This window comes from Adiantum capillus-veneris, chromosome 13 (genome assembly GCF_014529385.1).
Source record: "Adiantum capillus-veneris isolate H3 chromosome 13, ASM1452938v2, whole genome shotgun sequence".
Classification (NCBI taxonomy): Eukaryota; Viridiplantae; Streptophyta; class Polypodiopsida; order Polypodiales; family Pteridaceae; genus Adiantum; species Adiantum capillus-veneris.
In genome coordinates, this window is record NC_140943.1 from 32,146,514 (window position 1) to 32,157,934 (window position 11,421).

Consider the following 11,421-nt stretch of genomic DNA (forward strand, 5'->3'; position numbering starts at 1 on the left):
AAGCTTTATTCTTACAATGAAACTCCATCACATGCCATATAAACTTGCAAACATTGAGAATTTAAGCAAATAATAAAAGCACAAATCAATTAAGTATCTTTACATCAAAATGTCAAGTTTTTGAACATAAACATAGTTCGATGAGTTCGAGGAATGGGAAGATCTTCTTCCTCCTCATTCCTTGTCTCCTCTCCCATTGAAGCTATTTGAAGAGGAGTGTCACTAGCTGCTCCTCAACCTCTACATTATCTGGTTCAAAATCCACAAGATCAACTATCTCCTCAACTTTCTCACTACCAATTGGAAGTTGTGGCTCTCCATATGCATCAAAGAAGTGAGGATCAAGTGCCATGCTTTTCATTCCCACCTCTTGGAACTCATCTGGTAACTCCTTAAGAGTTGTGACTCGTTGCTCAATAAATTTAACTTGAAGTGGATCACAGTCCATAGCAACCACATTTCGACCTCGCTTCAATGTACTAACAGTTGTAGTGCGTGTCCCCGCAAAGAGGTCCATTACCTATTCTCCTCTCATTGAGAGTAAATCAATCAAATCCATCATCAAAAGTTGAGGCTTTTGATATGGATTTATGACTCCTTGTACATCTGCACCAGTATGTTTGAACTTTTTGCAGAGTCCTGGTCATTCAAAAACATTTGTGTGATTTGGTTTCACTGCAAAATTATATGATCCTTTACTCTACACACCTAGAGATGAGTAAAATCCAATGGTAGCAAACTCACAAGCCCAAGAAAGGCGATCAAGCTTATATACATGGATGTGTGGCTTTATCCTGCAGAAAAATAGCTTAGATGTAAGAAGAAAGAAAAAAATAACACCTTACTACTAGTATAAAACTTCAAAGGTTTCACTTACCATGTTAGCATTTGACATGTCATGTTTGAGTCAGTGAAAGCTTTTTGCACTGCAGTAATTTGATCATGGGCATTAAAAAATACTAGTGACCAAGAGTCACAAGTAGTTATTTTTCCAAAAGCCTCTATAACTTTTTTATAGGCAGATACTCCTTACTTTACATCATCATTGACAGAGTTTGGGGCACTAAAACCATAAGGAGCATCTGCAATGGCTAGTGTGTAAGACCGTGGGGTAACAAATGTGCTGATTTCTTAAACCCTGCCTTCATGAACACACCAATGAGATGGAGACTCATCTACATTATCCGGAATATAAAGTGAGAGACCAGGAGTGATTTCAAAGCTTTGGGGTTGTTGTCTCCTTCGCCTCTCAAGACGACACCGTGACAAGAACTGTTCAAAGTCGAGAGGGATCTGCTTGGTGGCAACCCATGGATCTTTGTTCTAGAATACACAACAAAGATATAAGAGAAAAGCAAAAGACTTAATTAAAAAAAAGATAAATTTGAAGTCTAACTAGAGTTGATTTTATAATTTGTAAATGGATTCTAGAATCCTCAAAGAATAAGCTTTAAAACCCATGAAGTAAATCACAAGTTAAATAATCCATGGGATTCTAGAATCCAGCCACATGCAAAAGAAAAAGACTTGAACTTTGGATTTCAGAATCCAAATGGTTTTCTTGGGATTCTATAATCGAACCCCAAAACCAGCAAATGGGACATTGATTTAAGATTTTAAAAACTAAAGGGTCACCTTAGGATTGTGGAATCCAAAGCCACATAAATGTGTTGGCTCCTTCTGGTGATGCTCTCTAGTGAGCTCAATCAATGGCTCACGAGGAAATTGTTCTGCAACAAGAAGCTCCCGACAAGAAGAACGAGGAGGACTTCTAAAAAGCCATGTTGCTTGAAGGCATGGGCTTCGTGGTGCAGGAAATTGCTGAGAAGACATTAGTATACATGAGTGCCCCCCTGAGCTTGAACCTAGTTGAGGTTGACCGGAAGTTTGCCGCTTTGAAGTCACTTTAAGCCTTTTACTTGCTTGAAATTGTTGTGAGTGAGATGACATGACCTTCAAAAAAGCCACAATCATGAAAAAGAAAGATTAGCATATAGACAAAATAAAGTATAAGAATGCGTTATGATGCCAAACAATGAAATAAAAGGTGTAGAATCTGGGTTTATAAAGAGCCTCTTGTAGTCATATCAAGAGTGAAATGTAATTTAGAATCCATGAGATGCAACAAGATAAGATTTTAGGATTGTGGAATCTCCCTATACAGGAAAGTGTTGTGTGTTATCTAGAACTTAGTAGAAAGTTTTTAAAAAAATGGTTTGGAACTTCAGAGTATCTATGGTAAGGATAAAGAAACAAATATTTTTACAAACACATCTAGATTCAAGTGGATTCTAGAATCCATTTGGAAGACCAAAGAAGCACAAAGGGGACATAACAATGGAGCACATTGGTCAATGTTAGAAGAGCAAAAACGCCAACAGGATGACGGCGAGTGCATGTTGTCTCAAATTTTTTTTGAGAACAAACATGCACATGTCAGATCCATCATGCCATCAAAACACTGTCGGCCTCGACACACGCCGCAGGATTGAGACAACATGCACTCACCGTTGTCCTGTTGTCATTTTTTGCCATCTGTACACCACCAAAGCGCTCTCTTTTTCATCATCTGTGAATGGCTTTTACTGAAAAAACGAATTGCGTACCTTTTTTCATGTTTGTGGCTCCAGACGCTACTGCTTCTCTTGTCTTGTCACGTTTGCTAGAGGGGTGTGTCTGTGTACGTTCTTTGCCTTAAACGTTGTAGTTTTTGGATTCCAGAATCCACGATCTCTGTAAAAACGAATTCTAGAATCCATAGTTTCTATAAAAACGGATTCTAGAATCCATAATTTTTGTAAAAACGATTCTGGAGACCAAAGTCTACGTAAAAATGGATTTTGGAATCCACAGTCTCCGTAGAAATGGATTCTGGAAGCCACAATCTACGTAAAAACGGATTCTAGAATCCACAATCTCTGTAAAAACGGTTTCTGGAATCCAGTTTTACAAAATTTGGATTCCAGAATCCACTTCATTCATAAAACCAGATTCTAGAATCCACTTTTTCGTGGACTTAAATTCTAGAATCCTCTTAGTTGGATTCCAAAATCCAGTTTTTCACGACATTGGCTTCCGGAATCCACCTTTTTAACAAAATTGGATTCTAAAATCCACGTTTCTAAAAGTTTGCAATCATAACACTAAAGATTGCACAAAGTTGGATTCCCAAATCCACTTTGATTGACAAGTTGTATTTCACATGCAATATTGGCCTTAAAAGTTGGATTCTAGAATCCAACTTATCATAGCCTTCAATTCTAGAAGAAGTTATACTGCTCTTGTCTTTCTTGAAAAAATTGAACCAATAAGACATGTCTTTTTGTACAATTTAGTTTTTTTAACTGAAAATATTCTAAAAGTTTGTTATTTTATGAAAATAAACAATAGGATTCTGGAATTCAAATTTTTGTTCCACTTTAGATTTTAGTCATTATATTGTGCTTCACTTTTTGAAAAAATTACTTATTAAAAAACACAGTTTGTTTTAGCACTAAAAAAATTTAAGTGACCTTGTTGTTTTTCAAATTTACTACAATTTAACCTAAAAACGTCAGTACATAAAATTCAAGAATTTTTAAAACTTAAAAATACTAAAACTTTGAATTAATGCTCCAAATATTGAATAATCCAAAAATTCTTGCTTACCTTGAAAAAGGAATTGTTAAAAGAAAGCACAATTGCAAGCGAGTGTGATGAGTGCTCTAGAGCTTGGAATACAACTTTTGCAAGTGAAAAATGAGACCTTTGTCCCCTTTTAAAGCCTCTTATTTTTTAATATAACATATTTTTATTATTTTAAAAACAAATTTCATTAAAAACCCCCTATTAAGTCTCCCTTTAGAGCTATAATCATGCAAGTTGCTTCATTTTGTTTGTCACACTCTACCAAATGGAGCTTCTAAAGTAGTCCTAGTAATGTAGAACCTTTTTGTCGTTCTATGTCACAAACACCTTCTATAAACACAACTTTTCTTGCTAGTGAGGGAGCTCCAATTTCTAAACGGTGCTCAAGAAGAGTTTCTTTTGATGTGGTGGAAGAAGAACTACAGCATCTTCATGGGAATGAAGCAATTAACAACACATACCATGAGCAACGACGGACTCAAGGGGTAAGAGGTCAGAGAAAACAATGACTTCTTTCAAGGCGAGAAGTTCGAGCAACATCTAGAGAGTTTTGTTGTGCCAAAAACTGTTTGACAAGCTTAGGGTTTCAGAAAATCCAACAAGAGCATAGCAATTTTTTCAACTTAAAGAGGGGTCCACAGAAGGTATTCTTGAGGTCATGTATATGTTGCTCCACCTCCTCAACAAAATATGTAGTATCGGATGTTGTTGTTTGCAGAGCGAGTTTCCTAAAGGTATTTGGCATAAGCAATTTAAGAATTCAAAACCATATCGAATGTGAGCCAAGAAAGTGTTTCTTTAGCATTTAGCACACATGAAACCCCCCAATATTGTTTCCTTAAACAGTGGTTGGGAAATTTCATCACCTTTAATGGAGGAGTGCTACCTAACTCAAACTTCACACATCTACCCGACAACTTTACTAAGCGAGAGGTATACAATTTATATGTGGAGTCACAAAAAGATAGTATAAACTCCACTCTTTCGCTACCATCTTTCTTGCGAATTTAGAGACAAGAATTTCATCATGTTAAAATTCCCAAGAAGAGCAGGATGGGTGTTTGCCAGATATATGCAGAGTTAAAAGAAAAGCGAGACACGGCAAAGACTAAGGAGGAGAAATGTAAGTTATTTTAGTTTGGTTAGTTAAATTAAATTACTTCTCTCAAAAATTTCAAAAATCTAACACTTTTCAAACTCTTTTACAGTGCCCATTCTACAAGCATTGAAAATTCACAGGAAGCAACAAAGTACAGAGCGCCAAAAGCTAGCAAAGCACAGGAAAAAGTGTTTAGAGAAGAAAGACAAAAATATAGGCCTGGTCATCGATGGCATGGATCAGAAGAAAACAATGTTGCCACATTTTATGCGTCCTCCAAAGAATCTCAAAGAGGAAAACTTCATCCAGATCCATGTTGTTGGAGCCTTAGTTTTCAATGGTGTCATGTCATCAAAGATCTTTATTAATTTTCCAAATATTCATAATGATTCTAATTTGACAATCACCATCATTTAGAACATCATGGAAGAATGGCAAGGTGAACTATCACTTGTCCTCTACTTACAACTTGATAACACTAGTAGAGAAAATAAAAACCAAGTTCTCCTTGCATACTTGAATATGCTGATGCAAAGGAAGATATTCAAAAAAGTGAAGCTTGGGTTTTTACTAGTGGGACACACACATGACCAAATTGACCAAATGTTTAGCAGGTTCTTGATCAAGTTGGCAAAGAAAAGCACATTTGACCTTCCACAAATATGTGTCTTGCTGGAAGATGCCTATGTTCCCAAGCCCTCCATTAAAATTGTGGAAGAAACATATGATTTTAGGTATTTTTCGATTGGTTCTGCCACTAACATGCCATCATTTGCATATCTCAATGATCATAGTTTTCAACATCAATTTAGAATCAAGCAGGTAGAGGAACAGACTCTTATGTGGTGTAAAAAATACTCAAACTCTGAAGATTGGTTTCCAGCGGAGGGCTTGAAGTTCTTATTGTTTGTTCTTGATTGTGAAATTCAACGAGCAAAGTACATGTTGCTCTTTACAACAAGTGAGACACAATGCCTAAATGAGATCAAGGAGACAATACATGGTGCACATGTGTATTTCCCAGCAAGCTCTCTAGAATGGTAGGAGAGTTTTTTTACAAAGCAGGTGAAGCTGGTTGAAGAGCTCAAGGATGACACGTTTCAGCTTGAACATGCATTTGCGTGGCACCATGGTGGTCTTTGCAAAAGGAGTGGTAATGTTGTGGCTAGTGGTGTAAACAATGTGCAGATTTCAGCAGATTTGTTATCTCTTATTCATGGAGAAACAAGGGAGATGTATGTTGGCCCAAGGAAGAGCACAAAATGTCGACAACAGGAGAGAGAAATGTGGAAAGGAGATGTAAATGAGATAAAAGAGGGCACAACGATTGCAGTTCTTGCCACAAATGATGAAAATGATCATCCCTTTTGGCTTGCAAAAGTCACAAAAGTTTTTAGAGAGCACGATGTCTTGAATGGCATGGAAGTGCATTGGTACGGAACAACTACAAAAGATCCATTGAAAGGAAAATATGATCCTGAGATGGTGAAACCAAGGAAAAAAGGAAAAAAATCAGGAAGTTCTCGTCGTGTGGACACACTTAATCTAGAGGATGTGGAAATCCTTGTGTATGGGTTTGACTTAAAGAAATCTGGTCACTTATGCAGAACAACCATTGAGATGTTGAAGCAAAAGGTCAAAGATCTCTCCTAGAGCTTACAAGGGGAATTTTTCTCCTTTTTAATTATTGTAATTTATTTTTGTCTTGGAATCATTAATGAAGTGTGAAGGTTTTGGAATCCCTTAAATGTAGTGATATTTTTTAAAAAAATAATAATTTCAGTGCTTAAGAGAATTTTATAATGTCTAAAAGTGAGTATTTTTTTAAAAAAATTGAAGTAATTCATAAAATAATATGGTATTTTTTCAAATAATCTTCAAAATGTGGCCCTTTTATCATGTTCTTTGGAAAATTGGACTTGAGTTGTCGTTTGCATGATTTTGTTATCATTTTTCATGATTTGCTATTAACCTCACCTCATCAAGTAAGACTCATCATTCAATTGAACATCTCCCACACCATGAACACCAAGAATGTAGATGAGATTAAACGAGTACCATGATGGCTTCATGCTATCACAAGATAACCTCTCCTCATTAAGTAAGACTCATCACCCACACCATGAACACCCTCTTATCTTAGAGGTAAAAATGTACTAAACCACTCCCTGCAAGGAGGAACATGGCATAAAACACTATTGTCCAGTTGCCAATCGTGAGACAAAGTCCATGCATGCCTAGGTGAACTTGTAGAAGTAGGAGTGTCTACCACACTTGTACTCTCAACAAAATTCAATGGAATCCTCTGCTATCTCCAATGCATGAAACAACACCTCCTCATGTGCCCTAGTCTACAACAATGCCAACAAACCACATGTCTATGCCACAAAGATTTGCATGATACATCATCTTGTGTATCCAATGACAAATTGCCACTACAAAATTCCATAACTGAGATCAAAATGAGTCTATAGATTAGTCCACACAGTGTAAATGCATTGTCCACAAGAGCATAACTGCTCAACACAATGCAAAAGAAAACTAGCTGATCAAACACCTGCCACCAAAACTATAGCAAACATCGCATAAAGCGCATAACCTTGTGCAAAAACCAAGGACCAATCATGCATAAATAGTGACCATAAGCAATGAGAGTGCAAGCAAAATGACCATCCACATAGGCACAAGCCAAAACTTGGCTAAAACAACTCTCTAGCACGTGTCACAAAACGCATAAAACCTAGTGAAAAATCGACAGAATCTCCTCTGTAAATGGAGCAAAATCTCAATGCAAATCTCAATGATAAAATTGCATCCAAACTTGCTAGACTTGGTCTTGTTGTGAAATTTGTGGATGACAAAAGTACAATTCATAATCTCAGTTTTGGTGATGAGATTGTTGCATCAGGCATTTATGTTGTGGGCTGTATAAGTTCACTTTGTATGACAAGTGTGGGCAGAATTTTTCAAACGCTGTTGTGGATTCTAAGGCTATTTCAAATGCAAAACTTTGGCATGCACGTTTTGGGCATTTGAATTTTGCTGTGTTTGTAGAAATCTGATATGGTTTCTTCTTTGCCGCCTCTTGAAGCACCAGTCAAACATGTTTGTGAAGGCTGTATTTTGGGTAAGATGCAGCATTCTAAGTTTCCAAAGGATGGTTCACTTAGGGACACATGTAGCTTGCAGCTTGTGCACAGTGATGTTTGATGCAAACTCCGTCCTTGGGCAATTACTTGTACTTTGTGACTTTCATTGATGATTACTCTAGGCATGCATGGGTATATCCGCTTAAAGTTAAGTTCAAAGTGTTTATGTGTTTCAAACAATTTTTGGCTATGGCTAACAATGTCTCAAAATGTACTATGGGCACCCTCCATTCAGATCGAGGGGGAGGGAGTATATGTCACATGAATTTAATGCATTTTTGGCTAGTTATGGGATAAAACACCAATGTAGTGTCTTGTACGCCTCAGTAAAATGGTGTTGCTGAGAGGAAAAACAAGTCACTTACAAAAATTTCATGATGTATGGTCAAAAGTCAAGCTTTTGCCGCATTCATTTTGGCTTGAGGCTATTATGTGTGCCACTTATGTACTTAACAGGTGTCCTACAAAAGCTTTGCAGTCTATGACTCCATATGAAGCATGGCATGATAGAAGTTTCAACCATGAAGCCTCTCTCATACAAGCACAAATCCCATTCAAAACCCAAACCTTTTGCATGGAATCATGTAGCCTCGCCCCCAATTACATAGTCGTAACTTCAAACGGTTGAAAGGAATACATGAGCTTCCATCTTCATGACAACCATTTTCTAATTTTCATAGATTTAAGAGCTTCCATATTGAATCCCACACACCATTTTGATGAAGGGAAACCCTAATTCACTCCCTCACATGCTCACATACAAGATAGCAAAGAGACGGGACTGCACTGCACACTCATAGAGCAACCATGAAGTGAATTTCACACAAGGAAAAAATTACAAGTTTTTTCACTAAGAAGCAGCCCTCTCTCTTCCCCACGGAAATATCAACTGATGTGTAGCATCGACATCCAGTATTTTGGTTAAGCGCGTTGGTGAGACTAGGTGCCTTGCTCATAAAATTTCATAATTCATCAAGCTATTTTAGCTAATTTTGCAATTAAGGTGCAAAACTTGAAGCCAATGCATCATCAAATACCTTATGCTTAAGTAGTTCATGTCCTTGCAAGGAATATTATTCAACAACTAGATCTAGAGCTCTCATCTGTTTTTTCCAATTTTGATTTTCGCTTAGATTCAAAGTGCGAGTGATTTATTGTGAGGTCTTGCTCTTGCTCATTGTCGGCTTCTAATTGTGCTTTGACTATCTTGTGCATCGCAACAGCTAATCAGCCAGTCCCTTGGATTTTGTCCCTTGGGGTTTTTTAGCTCGTGCTTCCAATGTAGCGTTGCAAGACCTGCTCCAGAGTCTTGAGAGCTTGACTTTTGTGGCTTGATTTTTCCCGATTTGGGCAAGTTTGCTGACTGTTGGGCATTTTCTTGTTAAATTCTTTGCCATGTTCAACTAGTCGATGTCTTGCTTTAGTTTTTGCTTCATTTTCTTGTCCTTTTGTAGATTAGCATTGACTCACTGAACCTCCTCCATCGCTTGCAAGCAAACGTCCATTGCACCCAATATTGACATTCATTGCACCCAATATTGACAAGCTCTGTTGAATTGTTTCCACCAGTGTTGGACTTGGAATAGGGTGTAGCCGGAAAGAAGTTTAGATGCACCCTGTTTCAAGAAACTACTAGCCATTCCGCTACTAGCACAGGTATAGCCAGTATAGCCCTTCACTCTTTTTGGAGAAGCCTTGATGTGTCTATGTTGTGGTATGTTGTAGTTGCACTCTTGCATCTGCAACCACATTAAGTTGGTGTTTTGATTTTCTTGTAGGCAAAGCATATTTACCAGTAGAAGAGGAGTGCAAACCAGCACGACCTTCATCTTAGCTGGCAGCCTACTTTTCTAGCTCATAAGTCAGGCACTGCTCTAGCCTCATTGCCTAAGATTGGTCAATCTTCAACCGCTTGCAATGCCTTTGATGGTAGCCAGCCGCTAGACAAAGGGAAAAGCCTTGCCAGGGCCTTGCCATTGTTCGTGATTGCTAACATAAATGAAGGTAGTAAATCTTTCTCCATAGAGGTCAAAATCTTGAACCGGTACGGCACATTCCATTCTATCTCCCTCGATCAAAAGAAAAATGTGTGCTACTTCAAATTCAACATCATCAATGCTGTTTGCACCAACACGATCATCATCCTCATTGCAGATTTCTACATTGAGACCTACACTAAGGAGCTCAACGTTGTCTTATTCATCACGATTGATTGTCCACTTGTGATCCATTCTCTATATCTTTAGCTTTCTATGCTAAGACCAGGATAAGCTCATTTCTTGATGATGCTACATTTATGAGAATACTAGAGCACGTCCACCTTTGACCACATTGGCATTCGTTGTCTTGCAAAGTCATAATTTCCACGAGAGAATTGGCACTACATTCAGAGATTTTCTTATGGCCAATGGACCAACCCCAAAAGACAAAGCACTTGTGCATATCAGATGCATTAGTTTTATGTGTCCTTTCTTTCAAAGTTGGCAAGCCTTTTGTCATATGTAGGTGAGCTTTGTCAACTCTCAAAAACATGACTACAATCAAGTCATGGCTCAGATGGCTAGGGAGGACATTATTATATTTGTAGCTAGGAGTATTGGTCTCTTTACACATTATCTATTTTGGACATCACAACTTTAGTTCCCATGCTAGGAATGTGCTTAAAGAAAGAATTGACGACAACATTTCACGGGCAATGTGAGATTCTTGGGTACAATATCAAGGTGACTTTGTATACTTTGTACTCAACTAGATAAAGACATCTCTAGTGGTCTTCATACTTTTGCCTTTTGCAGGTGGTGAGGACTTTGCGTTTCGTGAACTTCAATAGAGTTCTCTTACATTCCTACTCCTAGTGCTCAGTTTGTGGCTCACCAAAGGTGAAGAAGGTGAAAGGCCGAGTGTATTGTTCTCTTTGCAATAAAGAGTGCATCATCAACACAACACTCAATCTAGAGGCACAAATTTGAAGCAGGTTTGACAAGTGTTCTATGTCGGTGCAAGTGTACAGATCTATGGTGGATCATCTCCTAACCTTGCCAAGGATCTTTAAGGAGATTTACATGGAGCATTCCACAGGCGAGGGATATTTTTTCTATGTCTAGTGTGGAGGGTGTGTTCAAAATTGGCACAAATGGGTCCATGATATCTTTTACCCCTCTGTTGCATGCCTAGATTCTTTGGGAGCATCCATTTTCCATACCTTTTGGCCTTCTAGCACAAATACTTACACTTTCATGCCTAGTCCTTTGTAGAGTCAGTGAATCAAGTTTTGGTTGTCCATTGTATATCCCACATTTATAAGAGAATATTTTTTTTGCTTTGCAATCTTGTTATCATAATCTCTCTCTCTATAACTCGCTTTCCAACTCTTCCTTCCTCTCCATCTCTTTAAGCTTTCAATGCACAAACTCTCTCTCTCTCTCTCTCTCTCTCTCTCTCTCTCTCTCTCTCTCTCTCTCTCTCTCTCTCTCTCTCTCTCTCTCTCTCTCTCTCTCTCTCTCTCTCTCTCTCTTTTGAACCCTAAGTAGGCAATCTCTTTCTTGC

General features: G+C 37.9%; 2 pseudogenes; one reads left to right on the forward strand and one right to left on the reverse strand.

The window, feature by feature from the left end:
• Nucleotides 1-273: 273 nt before the first annotated feature.
• On the reverse strand, nt 274-1,833 carry LOC147443775 (uncharacterized; annotated as a pseudogene).
• Nucleotides 1,834-5,329: 3,496 nt separating this feature from the next.
• Nucleotides 5,330-6,379, forward strand: LOC147443776 (uncharacterized; annotated as a pseudogene).
• Nucleotides 6,380-11,421: the final 5,042 nt, after the last annotated feature.